Below are 10,779 nucleotides of genomic sequence, written 5' to 3'. Positions count from 1 at the left end.
ATTACTTGGATTGTGGTATCTTAAATCGTTTTCTAAATTGTGAGTTAGTCCACACGTGGTATATATTAGACAAAAAGGTTACATACCTGTTTGTCTAATATATACCACGTGTCTACAAATAATTACGAATCGATATGGACTTTTGCACGGAACGTAGGGAAATAAGGGGGTCGCTTATATGGGGGCTATATACAATTATGAACTTCCCAGCAAAAAAAGCGTCGCCAAAAAAGTAATGAAAATGTTCTTTTTGGATCCGGAAGTGGTGCAAAATTGACGCAGAAGCGATGAATTTAACATGGGCTTTCAACAGCCGTTTCACTGAATTTGCATCACTTCTTTAGGTGTGATCCGAATTCAATGTTTTGGATGTAAATAAAAAAATTCTGTGATATTTTGTCAAATAAATAATTTTTATAATTTTTTATAATTTTTAATGGATTCTAACGCTTGTCGGAAACGTTTGACTTCAAATATTTTCAAAAATTCACAATTTTTCCAGAATGGATTTACATTTTTTTCGACAAAATTTAAATGATTTGTACCATTTTATGAATTCTTACTCTGTTTTTAACGTATCTGAAACATAAAAAGTTAATATTATCCATTAAAAGTATGAAAAAAACGAGTTATAAAAAATTGAATTAAAAGAACTTCCTGGGCAGTTAAAATAAAGAACATCATTGGGAGTGCATCTTCTGGAAGTGCTTTTAAAGTTGTGCCTTTGGAAGAACTTCCAAATTTTTTTGCTGAGTTGATATGGACCAATTTTTGTACGATTGGGAATAGATTTATCGGAGGGCTATATATAACTATAGACCGATATGGACCTAGTTAGACATGGTTGTTAACGGCCATATACTAGCACAATGTACCAAATTTCAACTGACTCGGAGGAAATTTACTCCTCCAAGAGGATCCAAAACCAAATCTCGGGATCGGTTTATATGGGGGCTATATATGATTATGGACTGATATGGACCACTATTGGCATGGTTGTTAAATATCATATACTACCACCACGTACAAGGCCGTAGCCAGGATTTTAATTCGGGGGGGGTTCAACTTTAAAAAAATATTCATATAATCTCATGTGTAGAAAATTTTATTTATGCATAGGTATGTATACAATATTTTTATACCCACCACCATAGAATGGTGACGGGGGTATAATAAGTTTGTCATTTCGTTTGTAACACATCGAAATATCGATTTCCGACTATATAATGTATATATATTCTTGATCAGGGAGAAATTCTAAGACGATATAACGATGTCCGTCTGTCTGTCTGTCTGTCTGTCTGTCTGCCTGTCTGTTGTAATCACGCTAAAGTCTTCAATAATGAAGCAATCGTACTGAAATTTTGCACAAACTCGTCTTTTGTCTGCAGGCAGGTCAAGTTCGAAGATGGGCTATATCGGTCCAGGTTTTGATATAGTCTCCATATAAACCGACCTCCCGATTTGGGGTCTTGGGCTTATAGAAATCGTAGTTTTTATCCAATTTGCCTGAAATTTGAAACCTAGAGGTATTTTATGACCATAAAGAGGTGTGCCAAAAATGGTGATTATCGGTCCATGTTTTGGTATAGCCCCCATATAGACCGATCTCCCGATTTTATTTTGGGCTTATAGAAACCGCAGTTTTTATTCAATTTACCTGAAATTGGAAATCTAGAGGTATCGTAGGACCACAAATACGTGTGCCAAAAATTGTGAGTATCGATCCATATTTTGGTATAGCCGCCATATAGACCGATCTCCCGAATTTACTTCTTGGGATTATAGAAACCGCAGTTTTTATTCAATTTACCTGAAATTGGAAATCTAGAGGTATTGTAGGACCATAAATACGTGTGCCAAAAATTGTGAGTATCGGTCCATGTTTTGGTATGGTCCCCATATAAAACGACCTCCCGATTTGGGGTCTTGGGCTTATAGAAACCGTAGTTTTTATCCAATTTGTCTGAAATTGGAAATCTAGAGGTATTATAGGACCATAAAGAGGTGTGCCGAAAATGGTGAGTATCGGTCCATATTTTGATATCCCCCATATAGACCGATTTCAATATTTTACTTCTTGGGCTTCTAGAATCCGAAGTTTTTACCCTATTTGCCTGAAATTGGAAATCTAGAGGTATTTTCGGGTCATAAAGAGGTGTGCCGAAAACGGTGAGTATCGGTCCATATTTTAGTATAGCCCCCATAAGAACGATCTCCCGATTTAACTCCTAGGGTTTCTAGAAACCGTAGTTTTTATCTGATTTGCCTGAAATTGTAAATATTCTGGTATTTTAGGCTCACAAAAACGTGTATCGGATTAAGTTTTTATCGATCCATTTGGTAATGCCTCCATATAGACCGACTTCACTTCTTGAGGGTGTAGATGGCGCACTGATCATGAAAATTGCTTGAAACTCAATGTAAAATTTCCAGATTTTACTTCTACAGATTTAAGATTTCAAATCAAGACTTTATTTTATAATTTTCTTGCACACTTACAAGAGATGTTAATGATTTCTCTAAAATGGTTCAAAAATGGTTCTTATAAATCCAGAATCTGATATAGTCCTCATAGGTGAAATCTTTAAATTTATCTTCGGGAATATCCTCAAGTCCTCCTGAAATTTCAAAGGAAACCCTAATATTTGGTTCATGGTGGTGGGTATTTAAGATTCGGCCCGGCCGAACTTAGTGCTGCATATACTTGTTGTAATATTAAATTGAGCCGACGGGCTTTTTGGGCAGCAAATAAATCAATGAATTCTTCAGTCGGCACATTTATTCGGCGATGAACCGACATTAATGCCAATCCTTTGAGTCTACTCTCGCTAGTCGAATTTCTGAGATACGTCTTTAATCTCTTCATTGTTGAAAATGAACGTTCGGATGAGCACGTAGTAACTGCAGGGATAGAAAATGCAGTACTATAGTACTTTTTTCAAACCTTTTTTTTACCCCGGTCAGTACCGTTGTACCCCCGCGAATGATTTAGTACCTTTTGTGTAGACATTTTTGAGTCGATATCAGATTTATGGTACAATAGCTTTGACAAAATATTTTAATATTTTGAGAAAGTCTTTATCAACCTTATTTGCTAATAGTCTTTTACAAATATGGCAAAACAGACATGTTCATGTGGGAAGAAAATCTCGATTTTGTAAAAGACATAGTCAAAAACAGGATTTTATTGAACTTCAAGAAAGTTTTAGTCGAAAAAAGAATGCGATTCTATATTATCGATTTTTTATTTCGGTAGAAATAGTTGTCAACATTTTATTTCTATATAGAGTTTTTGAAAAATTTTATTTTTATAGAAAATTTTGTAAAAATTTTATTTCTAGGAAATTTTTGCAAAATTTTATTTCTATAGAAAATTTTGTCAAAATTTTATTTTCTTTAAAATTCAGTCTCTTGACTATAATCTTCCAGTGAAATTTTTGTTGAAATTTAGTAAAATGTACCTTTCCGCTCAAAAAATACCTTTTTTGTACTTTCTTAAAAATTGTATTTTCCATCCCTAAGTAACTGGCAAAGTGACCAAAATTTTTAAAAGAATATGCACGTTTGGAAAAATCTCTTTATTGCTTCCATCGCTGAATTAGGCAGGTTCTTTTCGCAGGTTTTGCGCCATTTCATTTACACATGTGTGTTTGGCTGTTTCGTTGTTGTTGCTATGACCAAACAAAGCGAGTCATGTTCACAAAAAGAACAACAAACACACATAAAAAGCAGAAATACATTTTCCAAAAATAAAATTTGTGGTGCGAGAACAAAAATAATTTGTTTTTTTTTCGACCGTCGTTTGACGGGCTTTTCAACTAGTATTCTATGATTTGTGCAAGTTTTATAGGTAAGCGTTTTTCAAAATAAAACCTCAGCTTTTCTTCAACATCTTCGATAAGATTTTTCTATGCAGCTAAAAATATATATTTATTTATATAAAAATATTCATTCATTTCGGGGGGGGTTTGATCCCCCTCACCCCCCCCCCCCCCTGGATACGGCCTTGACCACGTACCAAATTTCAATCAGATCGGATGAATTTTGCTTCTCCACAAGGCACCGGAGGTCAAATCTGAGGATCGGTTTATATGGAGGCTATATATAATTATGGACTGATATGAACCAATTCATGAATGGTTGTTAGATACCATATACTAACATCACGTACCAAATTTCAACCGAATCCGATGAATTTTGCTCTTCCAAGGGGCTCAGGAGGTCAAATCTGGGGATCGGTTTATAAGGGGTCTATACATAATTATGGACCGATTTCGACCAATTTTTGCATGGGTGTTTGAGGCCATATACTAACACCACGTACCAAATATCAACTGAGTCAGATGAATTTTGGTCTTCCAAGAGGCTATGGAGGTCAAATTATGCACCGATGTGGACCAATTTTTGCATGGTCATTAGAGACCATATACTAACACCATGTACCAAATTTCAGCCGGTACATGGTGTTAGTATATGGCTATATATAATTATGGACCGATGTGGACCAATTTTTGCATGGTTGTTAGAGACCATATACTAACACCATGTACCAAATTACAGCCGGATCGGATGAAATTTGCTTCTTTTAGAGGATCTGCAAGCCAAATTTGGGGGTCCGTTTATATGGGGGCTATACGTAAAAGTGGACCGATATGGCCCATTTGCAATACCATCCGACCTACATCAATAACAACTACTTGTGCCAAGTTTCAAGTCGATAGCTTGTTTCGTTCGAAGTTAGCGTGATTTCAAAAGACGGACGGACGGACGGAAGGGCGGACATGCTCAGATCGACTCAGAATTTCACCACGACCCAGAATATATATACTTTATGGGGTCTTAGAGCAATATTTCGATCTGTTACAAACGGAATGACAAAGTTAATATACCCCCCATTCTATGGTGGAGGGTATAAAAATAATAATAAACATATTTTTTTATTTGTAATCCAACACAAGTATGTGTATGGTATTTTGCTGCAGGTAAGAAATGGAAGTAACAAATTGGCGCCTTAAAGCTATAACATATATGCCTAAGTTTAAACACAATATGTTTGAACAATACAAACAATATTTTGACAAATTTGTATGCACAAACTCAACCTTCGCATATAGGCTATATCGGTCCAAGTTTTGATATACACCAATCTCCAGATTTGACATCTTGAGGGCATGGAAGCCGCAATATTCATCCGATTTGCTTGAAATTTGAAATCTAAAATAATTCAAAGTAAGTTAAAAGATGTTCCAAATTTGGTATACATCAGGATATGTTTCGAAAATAACGATTTATTTTCAGGCTAACTTAGACTTTTCAGTCGATTGTGATATTAAAGTACCTACTAAATATGGACACTTCTACTTTTAACCGCTGAACCTACATGATTATTTTCGTCGGCTGAACCAACCAGATTTTTCCAAAAATATTGGCAGACTGCTTAAGTTACATATTTCCTGGTCTGCCAATAATTTAAAATTGGCTTACGCCTTACACAAAATCACGAAATTCAGGACACTCACACTGAAGGTGTTTAATTGATTCCTTTTCCTCCGTATCTTGACAGCTCATGCAGTAGTCATTATACTTGGCGCCAATAGTTTTTGCAAACTCGCATATCAGGCAGCGACCCGTTACAGCCCCCTGTATGGACCGATCTCTTTATTTGACTTCTGAAGAGCATGAAGTCCCCAAGTTTTTTTTTTTTTTTTTTTGAACCCGATTTGGTTAAAATTTAAAATCTGGAAAGTTTTTAGATACAAAATGAGCTATGCCAAGTATTGTTCAAAATAACTCCTTTATAGACCAATCTCATCATTTGAACTTAATTTAGAAGTGTGCCTGTTCGACAATAATTTGTATGAATGCACCTCGACTGGAATATTACGATTTCCGGCATTCAAAATTTACCAAAAAACTATTTCGGTAAAAAAGATTTTTAAAAAGTTGCCCAACATTACAAAAATGTTTAAAGTATGGTGCTTTGGGGCACATTTATTGTGTCTATAATAAAAATGGCAAATTTTACAAGATTTGCATGATACTAATTATAATTGGTTCTGATGATCACGGAACTACAAGTCCAGTCACGCCGAGTGCAACCAAATAAATGTTTTCGTTACCACTGTGCAACAATTTCAATTGCTATCAAAATGGTTACTCGCCTCATTATTCGCAACAAACAGCATATACCACACTCCACGTCCTTCCGTTGTTGTCTGTCCATCGCTACCATTCACCAGCCACATCACTAGCCCAAACTCATTCTAAAGGGTGTTTACCTTCGTGCGCTTGATGTTGCCACGGGCGAAAACAGAGGACACAGGACACCAACAACGACAAGAAAAACAGCAGCAGCAACAACAACATCATTCGAAATTGCGAATATATTATATATGCAAAGTACTTGCGAATTGGTTTTTTCGCTTATCCAACTGCCAATTTTTTATTTTTTAATATATAGAATGGATGAATGAATGGCACAAGGTTTGGGGGTAAGAGTACATAGCATTTCTATGTTTATTTACCGCGTGTGTTCAAACCGAGTATGTCGGCCCATAATGCTGTAATGTACAAGGTACCAGGACGACTATGAATTCTGGTAAGGACACAAGTATAGATGGATGGATGGTTGGTTGCAAAAAGAGGCAAAATGAAGGAAACCGAAAAGAACACCAACGGACTGGCGAAAGTATCAAAGGGGACGTAGTGTAGCAGGAGGGTGGGTGGTGTGTTGTTTTTTTTTTTTTTGTAGAAATGCTGGCAGGCCAACTCCATCCCCAAACACCGCCACCATGACTTTAAATGGTTTTTGTTGCTAAATTCTAAATAAACAAAAAAAATGGAATAGAAGCAGCGAATTTTTCTAAATCCAGACACAGTAAGGAAGCCAGAGATAAGGTTTTTGCAAAAATTTCTTTTATCATTACCATATACGTCAATTGATGTGTTTCACTTTTTCTTAGGGATTTTTATGTCCTCCCCTTAGAAAAAGGCATCATTGATGTCAGGTTGAATGGTAGCAAGTACAGTACATTCAAATGAATGTTAACGTTAACGCTGACAACGGTTGACTGGTGTTGGCTAATACTTTATGTGCCCCAACTCTTATGTTCTCCCTTAGCTGATATTTCGATTGAATGATTCCAGATATGGAGTGAACATTTAAATGAAAACAAATGTATGTGTGTTCTGGGTGTGTGTGTGTAAACGTGTGTATCTTCCTAATATTTGCAATAAATTTGAATATTGGTTAGGTAAATTACAAAGATAGCCATGAAGTTTCATTGCTTTTAAACAGGCATCTGCGATAGCCCAATCATTATTACTAGTGAACTAAGATTGAAGAATTTTTAATATTAAGTTATTGAAAATCAAATACCACATACTAATCCACACTAGCTTGACTATACATAAATGTTTCATGGACGACTAACTCGAATTTTTATAGACTTTAGTATAGGTCTGACGGAGGGAGATTCATTTTGGGTTTTATATGCTAATTTATTTTGAAAATTAGAAACAAGAATTATTCATCCTAAATTGAACTCTTTTTCACCACCATAGTGCATAATTTTGTCATATAACTAACTACAAAAATGTTTTCTAAACTTCAGAAAAAAACTTTAAAACAAAGATGCTAGATCCTGAAACCAAGCATTTTCTTTAATCCAATATCTCAGTTAATTTAAAGATTATTTATTTAGTTAATTTTTAATACCCTCCACCATAGGATGGGAGTATATTAGCTTTATTATTCCGTTTGTAACACATCGAAATATTGCTCTAAGCCCCCATAAAGTATATATATTCTGGGTCGTGGTGAAATTCTGAGTCGATCTGAGCATGTCCGTCCGTCCGTCCGTCTGTTGAAATCACGCTAACTTCCGAACGAAACAAGCTATCGACTTGAAACTTGGCACAAGTAGTTGTTATTGATGTAGGTCGGATGGTATTGCAAATGGGCCATATCGGCCCACTTCTACGTATAGCCCCCATATAAACGGAACCCCAAATTTGGATTGCCGATCCTCTAAGAGAAGCAACTTTCATCCGATCAGGCTGAAATTTTGCACATGGTGTTAGTATATGGTCTCTGACAACCATGCAAAAATTGGTCCACATCGGTCCATAATTATATATAGCCCCCATATAAACCGATCCCCCGATTTGGCTTGTGGAGCCTTTAAGAGAAGCTAATTTCATCCGATCAGGCTGAAATTTGGTATATGGAGTCAGCATATGATTTCTAGCAACTATGCAAAAAGTGGTCCACATAGGTCAATAATTATAAAGGGTGATTCTTTTGAGGTTAGGATTTTCATGCATTAGTATTTGACAGATCACGTGGGATTTCAGACATGGTGTCAAAGAGAAAGATGCTCAGTATGCTTTGACATTTCATCATAAATAGACGAACGATCTGCCACAACGTCGAATTTTCAGTGAATGGGCCCTAGAAAAGTTGGCAGAAAATCCGCTTTTTTATCGACAAATTTTGTTCAGCGATGAGGCTCATTTCTGGTTGAATGGCTACGTAAATAAGCAAAATTGCCGCATTTGGAGTGAAGAGCAACCAGAAGCCGTTCAAGAACTGCCCATGCATCCCGAAAAATGCACTGTTTGGTGTGGTTTGTACGCTGGTGGAATCATTGGACCGTATTTTTTCAAAGATGCTGTTGGACGCAACGTTACGGTGAATGGCGATCGCTATCGTTCGATGCTAACAAACTTTTTGTTGCCAAAAATGGAAGAACTGAACTTGGTTGACATGTGGTTTCAACAAGATGGCGCTACATGCCACACAGCTCGCGATTCTATGGCCATTTTGAGGGAAAACTTCGGAGAACAATTCATCTCAAGAAATGGACCGGTAAGTTGGCCACCAAGATCATGCGATTTGACGCCTTTAGACTATTTTTTGTGGGGCTACGTCAAGTCTAAAGTCTACAGAAATAAGCCAGCAACTATTCCAGCTTTGGAAGACAACATTTCCGAAGAAATTCGGGCTATTCCGGCCGAAATGCTCGAAAAAGTTGCCCAAAATTGGACTTTCCGAATGGACCACCTAAGACGCAGCCGCGGTCAACATTTAAATGAAATTATCTTCAAAAAGTAAATGTCATGGACCAATCTAACGTTTCAAATAAAGAACCGATGAGATTTTGCAAATTTTATGCGTTTTTTTTTAAAAAAAAGTTATCAAGCTCTTAACAAATCACCCTTTATATAGCCCCCATATAAACCGATCCCCCGATTTGGCTTGCAGAGCATCTAAGAGAAGCTAATTTCATCCGACCCGGCTGAAATTTGGTACATGGTGTAAGTATATGGTCTCTAATGACCATGCAAAAATTGGTCCACATCGGTCTATATTTATATATAACCCCCATATAAACCGATCACCAGATTTGACCTCCGGAGCCTCTTGGAAGACCAAAATTCATCTGATTCAGTTGAAATTTGGTACGTGGTGTTAATATATGGCCTCAAACTCCCATGCAAAAATTGGCCGAAATCGGTCCTTAATTATATATAGCCCCCATATAAACCGATCCCCAGATTTGACCTCCGGAGCCCCTTGGAAGACCAAAATTCATCCGATTTGGTTGAAATTTAGTACGTGATGTTAGTATATGGTATCCAACAACCATGCAGGAATTGGTTCATATCAGTCCATAATTATATATAGCCCCCATATAAACCGATCCCCAGATTTGACCTCCGGTGCCTTTTGGAGAAGCAAAATTCATCCGATCTGGTTGAAATTTAGTACGTGGTTGTAGTATATGATATTTAACAACCATGCCAAAAGTGGTCCATATCAGTCCATAATAATATATAGCCCCCATATAAACCGGTCCCGAGATTTGGTTTTGGAGCCACTTGGAGGAGCAAATTTCATCCGAGTCAGTTGAAATTTGGTACATTGTGCTAGTATATTGCTTCAACGAAAAGCAAATGAGAAACGAACTTTGTTTGTCTAAAATTTCGTTTGGTAGGAAAGAATTATTTTTTGCGTGTAGTTAAGTTAGCTCCACTACAATAAGAGCAGGTAGGAGGGGGCTCCTTTTTGAAGATATATGCATGAGATAACTTACAATGCGTGAGGCTTAGTCGTTTAACACATGTTTTGGTACGATGTGGTAGTTTCAGGTTGCATTAAAGGTTTGCGGTCTGGATTGATGGTTTTGTAAACATTATTGTATTCCTGCCATTTTATGTCAGCTTCCATTTTTGTAAAAAGATTTGGAGCCTTGATTGTATACTTTTTTGTGGATGGTAAAAAAGTATACGTAGGTACTTCTAGAGGGATGTTCTTGGCCACCATATCTGCTTTTTCATTACCGGCTATTCCAACATGACTAGGTATCCACATAAGCTTTATCTTTCATGTTAATCATTTCTTGTTGAATTGACATTACAATTTCATTTTTAGCCCAGCATTTTGCGCATGAATTATATACTTAGCGGCTGTCGTTGCAAATGGGAGATTTAGAAAGACTTTTTTACATATCTCGACAGCTTTTAACACTGCGCTAGCTTCGGCGTCAAATATGGAACCGTTTTGTGGAAGCAATCCGGTGCATTTGACATTGCCATCTTCAGATACTACTGCAAATGAAGTATTGCAGTCTGTTTTCTAACCATCAGTGAAGAAGATTTTCCATCCAGCTTGCTTATACTGGTTGAAGATGCTGGACGATGCTGGTATTTCAAGTACACAGAAAAAAATATCACCAAAATATTTCCAATTGAAAAGTTAATTGAAGTTGAAAT

This window comes from Haematobia irritans, chromosome 3, assembly GCF_050003625.1.
Source record: "Haematobia irritans isolate KBUSLIRL chromosome 3, ASM5000362v1, whole genome shotgun sequence".
In the NCBI taxonomy this organism is placed as follows: domain Eukaryota; kingdom Metazoa; phylum Arthropoda; class Insecta; order Diptera; family Muscidae; genus Haematobia; species Haematobia irritans.
This window is presented reverse-complemented; position numbering follows the sequence as displayed.